This window comes from Copadichromis virginalis, linkage group LG15 (assembly GCF_057382275.1).
Source record: "Copadichromis virginalis isolate Kocher_CV1m ecotype Utaka linkage group LG15, C_Virginalis_male_GT1.1, whole genome shotgun sequence".
Classification (NCBI taxonomy): Eukaryota; Metazoa; Chordata; class Actinopteri; order Cichliformes; family Cichlidae; genus Copadichromis; species Copadichromis virginalis.
The window spans coordinates 26,111,732-26,128,507 of NC_140632.1; the positions used below are offsets into that span (position 1 = coordinate 26,111,732).

The 16,776-nt window shown below is 39.0% G+C and overlaps 4 long non-coding RNA genes across 4 annotated transcripts; all 4 read left to right on the top strand.

The window, feature by feature from the left end:
• Positions 1–1,731: 1,731 nt before the first annotated feature.
• On the top strand, positions 1,732–5,385 carry LOC146692566 (uncharacterized). Its single transcript, XR_014915233.1, has 4 exons — positions 1,732–1,851; positions 2,080–2,237; positions 3,231–3,277; positions 3,472–5,385. It is a non-coding gene; the product is annotated as an uncharacterized LOC146692566 (long non-coding RNA).
• A 557-nt stretch (positions 5,386–5,942) lies between these two features.
• On the top strand, positions 5,943–9,602 carry LOC146692567 (uncharacterized). The gene is made up of 4 exons (XR_014915234.1): positions 5,943–6,062; positions 6,297–6,454; positions 7,448–7,494; positions 7,689–9,602. It is a non-coding gene; the product is annotated as an uncharacterized LOC146692567 (long non-coding RNA).
• Positions 9,603–10,155: 553 nt separating this feature from the next.
• Positions 10,156–12,389, top strand: LOC146692568 (uncharacterized). Its single transcript, XR_014915235.1, has 4 exons — positions 10,156–10,275; positions 10,516–10,673; positions 11,667–11,713; positions 11,908–12,389. It is a non-coding gene; the product is annotated as an uncharacterized LOC146692568 (long non-coding RNA).
• A 1,985-nt stretch (positions 12,390–14,374) lies between these two features.
• Positions 14,375–16,596, top strand: LOC146692569 (uncharacterized). Its single transcript, XR_014915236.1, has 4 exons — positions 14,375–14,494; positions 14,723–14,880; positions 15,874–15,920; positions 16,115–16,596. It is a non-coding gene; the product is annotated as an uncharacterized LOC146692569 (long non-coding RNA).
• The last annotated feature ends 180 nt before the right edge of the window (positions 16,597–16,776 follow it).

Below are 16,776 nucleotides of genomic sequence, written 5' to 3' on the forward strand. Positions count from 1 at the left end.
AATCCAATCACATAATCGTGTAATTAATAAGCAGCTCTAGGAGCCGCTGTTTCTCTGGCTTTTCTGTTAATGTTTGACCAACACGACTTTTCAAAGAGTATTCAATTGAATTTCTTGTGGAATTAAAATCTATTTTTAAGTGTTCATTTTAAGAGCTAACTTACTCCTTCATAACAACCTTAAGTTAGCATTCAGGGTGTGGGTGCTTTGACTGACAGGTAGGAGATACTAGAATGTCATGATGGTTGACCAATCACAGGGAGGTTTTAATCACCTGTCTGAAGCCTTGGTTATTTAAAGGCCATTAACTCTCTGATGATGATTGATGTTTGAGCTTTTTTCCTGCTATACTCTCTCAACACTGTAAAAATGAAAGCCTGCTCTTCTTAAGCTCAAACTGTTGAATGATGCGGAGAGGCGGATGCTGTCCAAGATAAAGACAATGTTGGATAACACCTCCCACCCACTCCATGACATGTTGGTCAGTCACAGGAGCTCGTTCAGTGAGAGACTGAGATTACCGAAAAGCACCACTGAACGACACAGGAAATCATTCCTGCCTGTGGCCATCTCCCTGTACAACGCATCCACTTAACACACTGTTTGCTGCTACAGCTACGCATGTTTCTTTTCCAACTATTTATTTATAAGTGACTTATGTATGTATGTATGTATATATATGTATATATTGTACTATTCTTAGTTAGCGTATTGTCTGTCTTGTCTTAATGTTGGTTTAAAATGGAGCACTGTAACAAAAAATAATTTCCCCCAGGGATCAATAAAGTATTCTGATTCTGATTCTGATTCTGAAACAGTTTCAGGTGTTTTTCTCCCCAATGAGGCAGTAAAACATCTTTGATTACTCACACAGGACCTTCTTACACCTGCTGAGATAAACAGAGATGGATCTCACGTAATTAAGAACACATTACGCTGCTCTTATCATACAAAAATGCAGCAGGTATTTTCTCTCAGTCTTGGCAGACACAAGACAACATATAAAATTTAATCCTGTTATTAATGTTTCTGTAACATGAAGCTTGGAACAGAACCGTCTGTGAAATAATGTTTTTATGATGTCATGAATGCCAAACATTCATAATGTAAAGCATCAAATAAGGACATTTACTTTGTAGATATGTTTAACTACTTCAACAATTAAAAGCAACCTGTGAACACCACCGCTGACTTTTTAAGTACTGATTACTGAACACTTGTTTCACATTTTCATGAAGTTAAATATAAAAGAACTACGAGACTATGAAAGGTCTTCATAGTCCCCCATAACTAAAGCGTTTCTGCCATTTTCACTTGGGACATGACAGCCTGAGACTGATAAGCGTATTCTTCTCTGCTGCCTTGGCAATACCTCAATGCTTCAGGGAGATGTGGGAGTCTTTGCACCTCTGTGCAGACTGCTGCATCCATGACTTCAAATAACAAATCAATGGATCAGTCTATGGATGGATAATGCGTGGTAGAACGGATGGATGGATGGATGATAGATGATAGGTATATGGATGGATGGATGGATGGATGGGTGGATATGAGCTGGTTTGTAGCCAGTTTGTGTTTCCAGTCTCATAAAGAAATTTTTCCAGTTTCACTGCTTTTATTTGAGTTTAGTCCTGCAGTGCTGCCTGTAGGTAATGGTGTAGAGGTTGTGTAGCAGTGCCATCTACTGACTGCAGCCAGAACTACACTGAGACCACAGAGACTCATGACGTATTGTAATTTTGTTCATGCTCAACACATAACAAGTGAAGGTATTGCAGAAGTGGCTTGAGCCTGACATCGTTCTAATGGCTGGTTTTTCTAGTGGGTTTATGGACTCATCATGATGTGATGGTTAGTGAATGTTTTCAGTATATGCTGCGTTGTTTTCAGACTGAGGTGTGTGTGTGTGTGTGTGTGTGTGTGTGTGTGTGTGTGTGTGTGTGTGTGTGTGTGTGTGTGTGTGTGTTGCTTAATAAAAGCCTTCTTTGCTCTTTTTTTTTGTGTTATCAGAACTTTATGATGCAGCTGATAAGGACTCGTGCTGTGTGTACTTGTGTGACTTCTGCTCTTTATTCCAAGGGTCATGGTGCAGTTTTCAGGTTTCCTTAAGGAAGACTTCAGTTTGTAGATAAATCCAGAGAGCTGAGACTGTGTGTGAATCTCCTGCTCTCTGCATGTTTCCCGTTGAAGCTGTGGATTCACTTAAGCTTCATGCAGATTATTTTCTCCATCAGAAGGTAACGTACTTTAACTCTGAACACAAAACCTAACAAAATCAACCTGCAGACTTATTTTGTTCGGTGTTCATTATGATCATTTGATCAGTTCAAACATTTTTAGTATTTTAACACCAAACTGAGCAAAGTTACACAAAGTGAGATGTTTATTGTTAACGATTGGGAGACTTTAACTTTGACCTGGCAGGTGGTGTTACTGAGAAACAGCAAGGTTCAAAGTTCTTTACATGGAGCTACAAAAATATTGTTAACATTTATCACTGATTAACAAATCATGACTCACCTGCAGCCAGGAGAAAAGAATCAAACAGGACCATTGAATATAAAATGATTAATCTCAGCAGGAAGGATTTTAATGTTTAATCAAATGTGTTCATGTTCAGGTTCATAAAGTTTTTATGCAGATATCTGAAGTGTTTTATAAAACTCTGAACATTTCCATGGACTTGTTGCCATGTGAGAAATGCTTCATGTTTCATGTTGATGATAAATTTGAATCAACGCTTTTTATAAAGTTATCTTTTTAGCATTTTTATTAAATCATAAATACCATAAAGAGAGAAAATTCATTAGTTTTCACCATGTCTTCTATAAACCAGGCTGAATGATACATGAAGACTGTGCTCTAAAAATCTTCAGCAAACTTAATTGTTTTAGAAAATCCTCATCATAAACAAACTGTAGCAACAAAATCATCTACAAATGTTATTTGGATGTTTTCTTTTCCTGACAGAAGTTATGAAGAACACAACCTCATAATTCAAAATGCACTGATGGAAAAACAAAAAAACATGTTTCTTTTAGTATTACTGCACCTTAAACCATGATGACATCACTGTTTGAACAAATTAAGCTCCTACTGAAGCAGCTGGGCTCTGCTCTTTGTAGTATGAAGGTTTCACTGACCTGCAGTCTGACCGGCTCTGATGGTGATTATGAGAATGTAACAGAGCCCTTGGGTTAAAGCAGCTTCTCTCTGTGTTTCCTCTAAAGGTGAAGATAGAACAACTCTGTAATGGACGTGGACCTGAATCTGGGTGGTGAGGATTTTCTTTATTCTGTCGTGCAGCTGACTTGTCTGCTGCTCCACACGAGAGCAGACACCATTCTTAAGAAAGAAATGATATATCATATGACTTCCATTTTCTGCAGCTAGTCTTGGTATACACAGCAACACAGTCTGAAGTATAAATGTTGTTGTGCTGACTGAGCGTGTTGTTGTGTCTGTGTGAAGGTGTGTTCTCTTCTGTGGATCAGTGTGAGCACAGAAAGGAGGGAGTCCCTAACTCTGCATCCACTCTGTGTGGGGAACATGAGAGCCAGATCAAACCTCAGAGGTGAGAGGACCGTCTCTAACTGTCAGGACTCTTCTCCAGGTCACAGCTCAGCTCTCCCATCACAAAATCAATATTGAATCAGTGTGTAACTTTCCCAGAACAATGTCGGACTCTGTAGTTTTCTCTGGTCCCCTGTGACATATGAAGCTGCATGTTCTCCTTAAATTGCTGGCTGTCTAGATAGTTGGGAAACTTTCTGAAGGAAACCTGGTCTTATTAGGAGAGACGGCATCCATCCCACTTTGGATGGAGCAGCTCTCATTTCTAGAAATCTGGTCAAATTTATCAAACCCCCCAAACTGCTTCCTAATTGAGACCAGGAAGCAGAGCTGCAGCTTCTTAATGAACCAGCTTGGATTCACTGTCAATAAGTGCTGGAGTTTGTTTAAAATATTCCAGCATCTTTCCTGTACAACATTAAGCACTTTGAAGTAACTGTTGGAACTGAATCTTCATCGTCACGATTCGTGCTCTGAGCACTATATGTGTTGAGTTTTTCCTTCCCACTGTTGCAAAACACTTCTTGTTTAAATTGGGGCTATTAAAGCATAAAGACTTTTGCAGAGTCTGTGTACAGAGTATGCTAATTAACCAGTGATCATTAAAGGGGCTGTAAGTAAAGCCAAAAGTTAGAATCCAATCACATAATCGTGTAATTAATAAGCAGCTCTAGGAGCCGCTGTTTCTCTGGCTTTTCTGTTAATGTTTGACCAACACGACTTTTCAAAGAGTATTCAATTGAATTTCTTGTGGAATTAAAATCTATTTTTAAGTGTTCATTTTAAGAGCTAACTTACTCCTTCATAACAACCTTAAGTTAGCATTCAGGGTGTGGGTGCTTTGACTGACAGGTAGGAGATACTAGAATGTCATGATGGTTGACCAATCACAGGGAGGTTTTAATCACCTGTCTGAAGCCTTGGTTATTTAAAGGCCATTAACTCTCTGATGATGATTGATGTTTGAGCTTTTTTCCTGCTATACTCTCTCAACACTGTAAAAATGAAAGCCTGCTCTTCTTAAGCTCAAACTGTTGAATGATGCGGAGAGGCGGATGCTGTCCAAGATAAAGACAATGTTGGATAACACCTCCCACCCACTCCATGACATGTTGGTCAGTCACAGGAGCACGTTCAGTGAGAGACTGAGATTACCGAAAAGCACCACTGAACGACACAGGAAATCATTCCTGCCTGTGGCCATCTCCCTGTACAACGCATCCACTTAACACACTGTTTGCTGCTACAGCTACACATGTTTCTTTTCCAACTATTTATTTATAAGTGACTTATGTATGTATGTATGTATATATATGTATATATTGTACTATTCTTAGTTAGCGTATTGTCTGTCTTGTCTTAATGTTGGTTTAAAATGGAGCACTGTAACAAAAAATAATTTCCCCCAGGGATCAATAAAGTATTCTGATTCTGATTCTGATTCTGAAACAGTTTCAGGTGTTTTTCTCCCCAATGAGGCAGTAAAACATCTTTGATTACTCACACAGGACCTTCTTACACCTGCTGAGATAAACAGAGATGGATCTCACGTAATTAAGAACACATTACGCTGCTCTTATCATACAAAAATGCAGCAGGTATTTTCTCTCAGTCTTGGCAGACACAAGACAACATATAAAATTTAATCCTGTTATTAATGTTTCTGTAACATGAAGCTTGGAACAGAACCGTCTGTGAAATAATGTTTTTATGATGTCATGAATGCCAAACATTCATAATGTAAAGCATCAAATAAGGACATTTACTTTGTAGATATGTTTAACTACTTCAACAATTAAAAGCAACCTGTGAACACCACCGCTGACTTTTTAAGTACTGATTACTGAACACTTGTTTCACATTTTCATGAAGTTAAATATAAAAGAACTACGAGACTATGAAAGGTCTTCATAGTCCCCCATAACTAAAGCGTTTCTGCCATTTTCACTTGGGACATGACAGCCTGAGACTGATAAGCGTATTCTTCTCTGCTGCCTTGGCAATACCTCAATGCTTCAGGGAGATGTGGGAGTCTTTGCACCTCTGTGCAGACTGCTGCATCCATGACTTCAAATAACAAATCAATGGATCAGTCTATGGATGGATAATGCGTGGTAGAACGGATGGATGGATGGATGATAGATGATAGGTATATGGATGGATGGATGGATGGATGGATGGGTGGATATGAGCTGGTTTGTAGCCAGTTTGTGTTTCCAGTCTCATAAAGAAATTTTTCCAGTTTCACTGCTTTTATTTGAGTTTAGTCCTGCAGTGCTGCCTGTAGGTAATGGTGTAGAGGTTGTGTAGCAGTGCCATCTACTGACTGCAGCCAGAACTACACTGAGACCACAGAGACTCATGACGTATTGTAATTTTGTTCATGCTCAACACATAACAAGTGAAGGTATTGCAGAAGTGGCTTGAGCCTGACATCGTTCTAATGGCTGGTTTTTCTAGTGGGTTTATGGACTCATCATGATGTGATGGTTAGTGAATGTTTTCAGTATATGCTGCGTTGTTTTCAGACTGAGGTGTGTGTGTGTGTGTGTGTGTGTGTGTGTGTGTGTGTGTGTGTGTGTGTGTGTGTGTGTGTGTGTGTGTGTGTGTTGCTTAATAAAAGCCTTCTTTGCTCTTTTTTTTTGTGTTATCAGAACTTTATGATGCAGCTGATAAGGACTCGTGCTGTGTGTACTTGTGTGACTTCTGCTCTTTATTCCAAGGGTCATGGTGCAGTTTTCAGGTTTCCTTAAGGAAGACTTCAGTTTGTAGATAAATCCAGAGAGCTGAGACTGTGTGTGAATCTCCTGCTCTCTGCATGTTTCCCGTTGAAGCTGTGGATTCACTTAAGCTTCATGCAGATTATTTTCTCCATCAGAAGGTAACGTACTTTAACTCTGAACACAAAACCTAACAAAATCAACCTGCAGACTTATTTTGTTCGGTGTTCATTATGATCATTTGATCAGTTCAAACATTTTTAGTATTTTAACACCAAACTGAGCAAAGTTACACAAAGTGAGATGTTTATTGTTAACGATTGGGAGACTTTAACTTTGACCTGGCAGGTGGTGTTACTGAGAAACAGCAAGGTTCAAAGTTCTTTACATGGAGCTACAAAAATATTGTTAACATTTATCACTGATTAACAAATCATGACTCACCTGCAGCCAGGAGAAAAGAATCAAACAGGACCATTGAATATAAAATGATTAATCTCAGCAGGAAGGATTTTAATGTTTAATCAAATGTGTTCATGTTCAGGTTCATAAAGTTTTTATGCAGATATCTGAAGTGTTTTATAAAACTCTGAACATTTCCATGGACTTGTTGCCATGTGAGAAATGCTTCATGTTTCATGTTGATGATAAATTTGAATCAACGCTTTTTATAAAGTTATCTTTTTAGCATTTTTATTAAATCATAAATACCATAAAGAGAGAAAATTCATTAGTTTTCACCATGTCTTCTATAAACCAGGCTGAATGATACATGAAGACTGTGCTCTAAAAATCTTCAGCAAACTTAATTGTTTTAGAAAATCCTCATCATAAACAAACTGTAGCAACAAAATCATCTACAAATGTTATTTGGATGTTTTCTTTTCCTGACAGAAGTTATGAAGAACACAACCTCATAATTCAAAATGCACTGATGGAAAAACAAAAAAACATGTTTCTTTTAGTATTACTGCACCTTAAACCATGATGACATCACTGTTTGAACAAATTAAGCTCCTACTGAAGCAGCTGGGCTCTGCTCTTTGTAGTATGAAGGTTTCACTGACCTGCAGTCTGACCGGCTCTGATGGTGATTATGAGAATGTAACAGAGCCCTTGGGTTAAAGCAGCTTCTCTCTGTGTTTCCTCTAAAGGTGAAGATAGAACAACTCTGTAATGGACGTGGACCTGAATCTGGGTGGTGAGGATTTTCTTTATTCTGTCGTGCAGCTGACTTGTCTGCTGCTCCACACGAGAGCAGACACCATTCTTAAGAAAGAAATGATATATCATATGACTTCCATTTTCTGCAGCTAGTCTTGGTATACACAGCAACACAGTCTGAAGTATAAATGTTGTTGTGCTGACTGAGCGTGTTGTTGTGTCTGTGTGAAGGTGTGTTCTCTTCTGTGGATCAGTGTGAGCACAGAAAGGAGGGAGTCCCTAACTCTGCATCCACTCTGTGTGGGGAACATGAGAGCCAGATCAAACCTCAGAGGTGAGAGGACCGTCTCTAACTGTCAGGACTCTTCTCCAGGTCACAGCTCAGCTCTCCCATCACAAAATCAATATTGAATCAGTGTGTAACTTTCCCAGAACAATGTCGGACTCTGTAGTTTTCTCTGGTCCCCTGTGACATATGAAGCTGCATGTTCTCCTTAAATTGCTGGCTGTCTAGATAGTTGGGAAACTTTCTGAAGGAAACCTGGTCTTATTAGGAGAGACGGCATCCATCCCACTTTGGATGGAGCAGCTCTCATTTCTAGAAATCTGGTCAAATTTATCAAACCCCCCAAACTGCTTCCTAATTGAGACCAGGAAGCAGAGCTGCAGCTTCTTAATGAACCAGCTTGGATTCACTGTCAATAAGTGCTGGAGTTTGTTTAAAATATTCCAGCATCTTTCCTGTACAACATTAAGCACTTTGAAGTAACTGTTGGAACTGAATCTTCATCGTCACGATTCGTGCTCTGAGCACTATATGTGTTGAGTTTTTCCTTCCCACTGTTGCAAAACACTTCTTGTTTAAATTGGGGCTATTAAAGCATAAAGACTTTTGCAGAGTCTGTGTACAGAGTATGCTAATTAACCAGTGATCATTAAAGGGGCTGTAAGTAAAGCCAAAAGTTAGAATCCAATCACATAATCGTGTAATTAATAAGCAGCTCTAGGAGCCGCTGTTTCTCTGGCTTTTCTGTTAATGTTTGACCAACACGACTTTTCAAAGAGTATTCAATTGAATTTCTTGTGGAATTAAAATCTATTTTTAAGTGTTCATTTTAAGAGCTAACTTACTCCTTCATAACAACCTTAAGTTAGCATTCAGGGTGTGGGTGCTTTGACTGACAGGTAGGAGATACTAGAATGTCATGATGGTTGACCAATCACAGGGAGGTTTTAATCACCTGTCTGAAGCCTTGGTTATTTAAAGGCCATTAACTCTCTGATGATGATTGATGTTTGAGCTTTTTTCCTGCTATACTCTCTCAACACTGTAAAAATGAAAGCCTGCTCTTCTTAAGCTCAAACTGTTGAATGATGCGGAGAGGCGGATGCTGTCCAAGATAAAGACAATGTTGGATAACACCTCCCACCCACTCCATGACATGTTGGTCAGTCACAGGAGCTCGTTCAGTGAGAGACTGAGATTACCGAAAAGCACCACTGAACGACACAGGAAATCATTCCTGCCTGTGGCCATCTCCCTGTACAACGCATCCACTTAACACACTGTTTGCTGCTACAGCTACACATGTTTCTTTTCCAACTATTTATTTATAAGTGACTTATGTATGTATGTATGTATATATATGTATATATTGTACTATTCTTAGTTAGCGTATTGTCTGTCTTGTCTTAATGTTGGTTTAAAATGGAGCACTGTAACAAAAAATAATTTCCCCCAGGGATCAATAAAGTATTCTGATTCTGATTCTGATTCTGAAACAGTTTCAGGTGTTTTTCTCCCCAATGAGGCAGTAAAACATCTTTGATTACTCACACAGGACCTTCTTACACCTGCTGAGATAAACAGAGATGGATCTCACGTAATTAAGAACACATTACGCTGCTCTTATCATACAAAAATGCAGCAGGTATTTTCTCTCAGTCTTGGCAGACACAAGACAACATATAAAATTTAATCCTGTTATTAATGTTTCTGTAACATGAAGCTTGGAACAGAACCGTCTGTGAAATAATGTTTTTATGATGTCATGAATGCCAAACATTCATAATGTAAAGCATCAAATAAGGACATTTACTTTGTAGATATGTTTAACTACTTCAACAATTAAAAGCAACCTGTGAACACCACCGCTGACTTTTTAAGTACTGATTACTGAACACTTGTTTCACATTTTCATGAAGTTAAATATAAAAGAACTACGAGACTATGAAAGGTCTTCATAGTCCCCCATAACTAAAGCGTTTCTGCCATTTTCACTTGGGACATGACAGCCTGAGACTGATAAGCGTATTCTTCTCTGCTGCCTTGGCAATACCTCAATGCTTCAGGGAGATGTGGGAGTCTTTGCACCTCTGTGCAGACTGCTGCATCCATGACTTCAAATAACAAATCAATGGATCAGTCTATGGATGGATAATGCGTGGTAGAACGGATGGATGGATGGATGATAGATGATAGGTATATGGATGGATGGATGGATGGATGGGTGGATATGAGCTGGTTTGTAGCCAGTTTGTGTTTCCAGTCTCATAAAGAAATTTTTCCAGTTTCACTGCTTTTATTTGAGTTTAGTCCTGCAGTGCTGCCTGTAGGTAATGGTGTAGAGGTTGTGTAGCAGTGCCATCTACTGACTGCAGCCAGAACTACACTGAGACCACAGAGACTCATGACGTATTGTAATTTTGTTCATGCTCAACACATAACAAGTGAAGGTATTGCAGAAGTGGCTTGAGCCTGACATCGTTCTAATGGCTGGTTTTTCTAGTGGGTTTATGGACTCATCATGATGTGATGGTTAGTGAATGTTTTCAGTATATGCTGCGTTGTTTTCAGACTGAGGTGTGTGTGTGTGTGTGTGTGTGTGTGTGTGTGTGTGTGTGTGTGTGTGTGTGTGTGTGTGTGTGTGTGTGTGTGTGTGTGTTGCTTAATAAAAGCCTTCTTTGCTCTTTTTTTTTGTGTTATCAGAACTTTATGATGCAGCTGATAAGGACTCGTGCTGTGTGTACTTGTGTGACTTCTGCTCTTTATTCCAAGGGTCATGGTGCAGTTTTCAGGTTTCCTTAAGGAAGACTTCAGTTTGTAGATAAATCCAGAGAGCTGAGACTGTGTGTGAATCTCCTGCTCTCTGCATGTTTCCCGTTGAAGCTGTGGATTCACTTAAGCTTCATGCAGATTATTTTCTCCATCAGAAGGTAACGTACTTTAACTCTGAACACAAAACCTAACAAAATCAACCTGCAGACTTATTTTGTTCGGTGTTCATTATGATCATTTGATCAGTTCAAACATTTTTAGTATTTTAACACCAAACTGAGCAAAGTTACACAAAGTGAGATGTTTATTGTTAACGATTGGGAGACTTTAACTTTGACCTGGCAGGTGGTGTTACTGAGAAACAGCAAGGTTCAAAGTTCTTTACATGGAGCTACAAAAATATTGTTAACATTTATCACTGATTAACAAATCATGACTCACCTGCAGCCAGGAGAAAAGAATCAAACAGGACCATTGAATATAAAATGATTAATCTCAGCAGGAAGGATTTTAATGTTTAATCAAATGTGTTCATGTTCAGGTTCATAAAGTTTTTATGCAGATATCTGAAGTGTTTTATAAAACTCTGAACATTTCCATGGACTTGTTGCCATGTGAGAAATGCTTCATGTTTCATGTTGATGATAAATTTGAATCAACGCTTTTTATAAAGTTATCTTTTTAGCATTTTTATTAAATCATAAATACCATAAAGAGAGAAAATTCATTAGTTTTCACCATGTCTTCTATAAACCAGGCTGAATGATACATGAAGACTGTGCTCTAAAAATCTTCAGCAAACTTAATTGTTTTAGAAAATCCTCATCATAAACAAACTGTAGCAACAAAATCATCTACAAATGTTATTTGGATGTTTTCTTTTCCTGACAGAAGTTATGAAGAACACAACCTCATAATTCAAAATGCACTGATGGAAAAACAAAAAAACATGTTTCTTTTAGTATTACTGCACCTTAAACCATAATGACATCACTGTTTGAACAAATTAAGCTCCTACTGAAGCAGCTGGGCTCTGCTCTTTGTAGTATGAAGGTTTCACTGACCTGCAGTCTGACCGGCTCTGATGGTGATTATGAGAATGTAACAGAGCCCTTGGGTTAAAGCAGCTTCTCTCTGTGTTTCCTCTAAAGGTGAAGATAGAACAACTCTGTAATGGACGTGGACCTGAATCTGGGTGGTGAGGATTTTCTTTATTCTGTCGTGCAGCTGACTTGTCTGCTGCTCCACACGAGAGCAGACACCATTCTTAAGAAAGAAATGATATATCATATGACTTCCATTTTCTGCAGCTAGTCTTGGTATACACAGCAACACAGTCTGAAGTATAAATGTTGTTGTGCTGACTGAGCGTGTTGTTGTGTCTGTGTGAAGGTGTGTTCTCTTCTGTGGATCAGTGTGAGCACAGAAAGGAGGGAGTCCCTAACTCTGCATCCACTCTGTGTGGGGAACATGAGAGCCAGATCAAACCTCAGAGGTGAGAGGACCGTCTCTAACTGTCAGGACTCTTCTCCAGGTCACAGCTCAGCTCTCCCATCACAAAATCAATATTGAATCAGTGTGTAACTTTCCCAGAACAATGTCGGACTCTGTAGTTTTCTCTGGTCCCCTGTGACATATGAAGCTGCATGTTCTCCTTAAATTGCTGGCTGTCTAGATAGTTGGGAAACTTTCTGAAGGAAACCTGGTCTTATTAGGAGAGACGGCATCCATCCCACTTTGGATGGAGCAGCTCTCATTTCTAGAAATCTGGTCAAATTTATCAAACCCCCCAAACTGCTTCCTAATTGAGACCAGGAAGCAGAGCTGCAGCTTCTTAATGAACCAGCTTGGATTCACTGTCAATAAGTGCTGGAGTTTGTTTGAAATATTCCAGCATCTTTCCTGTACAACATTAAGCACTTTGAAGTAACTGTTGGAACTGAATCTTCATCGTCACGATTCGTGCTCTGAGCACTATATGTGTTGAGTTTTTCCTTCCCACTGTTGCAAAACACTTCTTGTTTAAATTGGGGCTATTAAAGCATAAAGACTTTTGCAGAGTCTGTGTACAGAGTATGCTAATTAACCAGTGATCATTAAAGGGGCTGTAAGTAAAGCCAAAAGTTAGAATCCAATCACATAATCGTGTAATTAATAAGCAGCTCTAGGAGCCGCTGTTTCTCTGGCTTTTCTGTTAATGTTTGACCAACACGACTTTTCAAAGAGTATTCAATTGAATTTCTTGTGGAATTAAAATCTATTTTTAAGTGTTCATTTTAAGAGCTAACTTACTCCTTCATAACAACCTTAAGTTAGCATTCAGGGTGTGGGTGCTTTGACTGACAGGTAGGAGATACTAGAATGTCATGATGGTTGACCAATCACAGGGAGGTTTTAATCACCTGTCTGAAGCCTTGGTTATTTAAAGGCCATTAACTCTCTGATGATGATTGATGTTTGAGCTTTTTTCCTGCTATACTCTCTCAACACTGTAAAAATGAAAGCCTGCTCTTCTTAAGCTCAAACTGTTGAATGATGCGGAGAGGCGGATGCTGTCCAAGATAAAGACAATGTTGGATAACACCTCCCACCCACTCCATGACATGTTGGTCAGTCACAGGAGCTCGTTCAGTGAGAGACTGAGATTACCGAAAAGCACCACTGAACGACACAGGAAATCATTCCTGCCTGTGGCCATCTCCCTGTACAACGCATCCACTTAACACACTGTTTGCTGCTACAGCTACACATGTTTCTTTTCCAACTATTTATTTATAAGTGACTTATGTATGTATGTATGTATATATATGTATATATTGTACTATTCTTAGTTAGCGTATTGTCTGTCTTGTCTTAATGTTGGTTTAAAATGGAGCACTGTAACAAAAAATAATTTCCCCCAGGGATCAATAAAGTATTCTGATTCTGATTCTGATTCTGAAACAGTTTCAGGTGTTTTTCTCCCCAATGAGGCAGTAAAACATCTTTGATTACTCACACAGGACCTTCTTACACCTGCTGAGATAAACAGAGATGGATCTCACGTAATTAAGAACACATTACGCTGCTCTTATCATACAAAAATGCAGCAGGTATTTTCTCTCAGTCTTGGCAGACACAAGACAACATATAAAATTTAATCCTGTTATTAATGTTTCTGTAACATGAAGCTTGGAACAGAACCGTCTGTGAAATAATGTTTTTATGATGTCATGAATGCCAAACATTCATAATGTAAAGCATCAAATAAGGACATTTACTTTGTAGATATGTTTAACTACTTCAACAATTAAAAGCAACCTGTGAACACCACCGCTGACTTTTTAAGTACTGATTACTGAACACTTGTTTCACATTTTCATGAAGTTAAATATAAAAGAACTACGAGACTATGAAAGGTCTTCATAGTCCCCCATAACTAAAGCGTTTCTGCCATTTTCACTTGGGACATGACAGCCTGAGACTGATAAGCGTATTCTTCTCTGCTGCCTTGGCAATACCTCAATGCTTCAGGGAGATGTGGGAGTCTTTGCACCTCTGTGCAGACTGCTGCATCCATGACTTCAAATAACAAATCAATGGATCAGTCTATGGATGGATAATGCGTGGTAGAACGGATGGATGGATGGATGATAGATGATAGGTATATGGATGGATGGATGGATGGATGGGTGGATATGAGCTGGTTTGTAGCCAGTTTGTGTTTCCAGTCTCATAAAGAAATTTTTCCAGTTTCACTGCTTTTATTTGAGTTTAGTCCTGCAGTGCTGCCTGTAGGTAATGGTGTAGAGGTTGTGTAGCAGTGCCATCTACTGACTGCAGCCAGAACTACACTGAGACCACAGAGACTCATGACGTATTGTAATTTTGTTCATGCTCAACACATAACAAGTGAAGGTATTGCAGAAGTGGCTTGAGCCTGACATCGTTCTAATGGCTGGTTTTTCTAGTGGGTTTATGGACTCATCATGATGTGATGGTTAGTGAATGTTTTCAGTATATGCTGCGTTGTTTTCAGACTGAGGTGTGTGTGTGTGTGTGTGTGTGTGTGTGTGTGTGTGTGTGTGTGTGTGTGTGTGTGTGTGTGTGTGTGTTGCTTAATAAAAGCCTTCTTTGCTCTTTTTTTTTGTGTTATCAGAACTTTATGATGCAGCTGATAAGGACTCGTGCTGTGTGTACTTGTGTGACTTCTGCTCTTTATTCCAAGGGTCATGGTGCAGTTTTCAGGTTTCCTTAAGGAAGACTTCAGTTTGTAGATAAATCCAGAGAGCTGAGACTGTGTGTGAATCTCCTGCTCTCTGCATGTTTCCCGTTGAAGCTGTGGATTCACTTAAGCTTCATGCAGATTATTTTCTCCATCAGAAGGTAACGTACTTTAACTCTGAACACAAAACCTAACAAAATCAACCTGCAGACTTATTTTGTTCGGTGTTCATTATGATCATTTGATCAGTTCAAACATTTTTAGTATTTTAACACCAAACTGAGCAAAGTTACACAAAGTGAGATGTTTATTGTTAACGATTGGGAGACTTTAACTTTGACCTGGCAGGTGGTGTTACTGAGAAACAGCAAGGTTCAAAGTTCTTTACATGGAGCTACAAAAATATTGTTAACATTTATCACTGATTAACAAATCATGACTCACCTGCAGCCAGGAGAAAAGAATCAAACAGGACCATTGAATATAAAATGATTAATCTCAGCAGGAAGGATTTTAATGTTTAATCAAATGTGTTCATGTTCAGGTTCATAAAGTTTTTATGCAGATATCTGAAGTGTTTTATAAAACTCTGAACATTTCCATGGACTTGTTGCCATGTGAGAAATGCTTCATGTTTCATGTTGATGATAAATTTGAATCAACGCTTTTTATAAAGTTATCTTTTTAGCATTTTTATTAAATCATAAATACCATAAAGAGAGAAAATTCATTAGTTTTCACCATGTCTTCTATAAACCAGGCTGAATGATACATGAAGACTGTGCTCTAAAAATCTTCAGCAAACTTAATTGTTTTAGAAAATCCTCATCATAAACAAACTGTAGCAACAAAATCATCTACAAATGTTATTTGGATGTTTTCTTTTCCTGACAGAAGTTATGAAGAACACAACCTCATAATTCAAAATGCACTGATGGAAAAACAAAAAAACATGTTTCTTTTAGTATTACTGCACCTTAAACCATAATGACATCACTGTTTGAACAAATTAAGCTCCTACTGAAGCAGCTGGGCTCTGCTCTTTGTAGTATGAAGGTTTCACTGACCTGCAGTCTGACCGGCTCTGATGGTGATTATGAGAATGTAACAGAGCCCTTGGGTTAAAGCAGCTTCTCTCTGTGTTTCCTCTAAAGGTGAAGATAGAACAACTCTGTAATGGACGTGGACCTGAATCTGGGTGGTGAGGATTTTCTTTATTCTGTCGTGCAGCTGACTTGTCTGCTGCTCCACACGAGAGCAGACACCATTCTTAAGAAAGAAATGATATATCATATGACTTCCATTTTCTGCAGCTAGTCTTGGTATACACAGCAACACAGTCTGAAGTATAAATGTTGTTGTGCTGACTGAGCGTGTTGTTGTGTCTGTGTGAAGGTGTGTTCTCTTCTGTGGATCAGTGTGAGCACAGAAAGGAGGGAGTCCCTAACTCTGCATCCACTCTGTGTGGGGAACATGAGAGCCAGATCAAACCTCAGAGGTGAGAGGACCGTCTCTAACTGTCAGGACTCTTCTCCAGGTCACAGCTCAGCTCTCCCATCACAAAATCAATATTGAATCAGTGTGTAACTTTCCCAGAACAATGTCGGACTCTGTAGTTTTCTCTGGTCCCCTGTGACATATGAAGCTGCATGTTCTCCTTAAATTGCTGGCTGTCTAGATAGTTGGGAAACTTTCTGAAGGAAACCTGGTCTTATTAGGAGAGACGGCATCCATCCCACTTTGGATGGAGCAGCTCTCATTTCTAGAAATCTGGTCAAATTTATCAAACCCCCCAAACTGCTTCCTAATTGAGACCAGGAAGCAGAGCTGCAGCTTCTTAATGAACCAGCTTGGATTCACTGTCAATAAGTGCTGGAGTTTGTTTGAAATATTCCAGCATCTTTCCTGTACAACATTAAGCACTTTGAAGTAACTGTTGGAACTGAATCTTCATCGTCACGATTCGTGCTCTGAGCACTATATGTGTTGAGTTTTTCCTTCCCACTGTTGCAAAACACTTCTTGTTTAAATTGGGGCTATTAAAGCATAAAGACTTT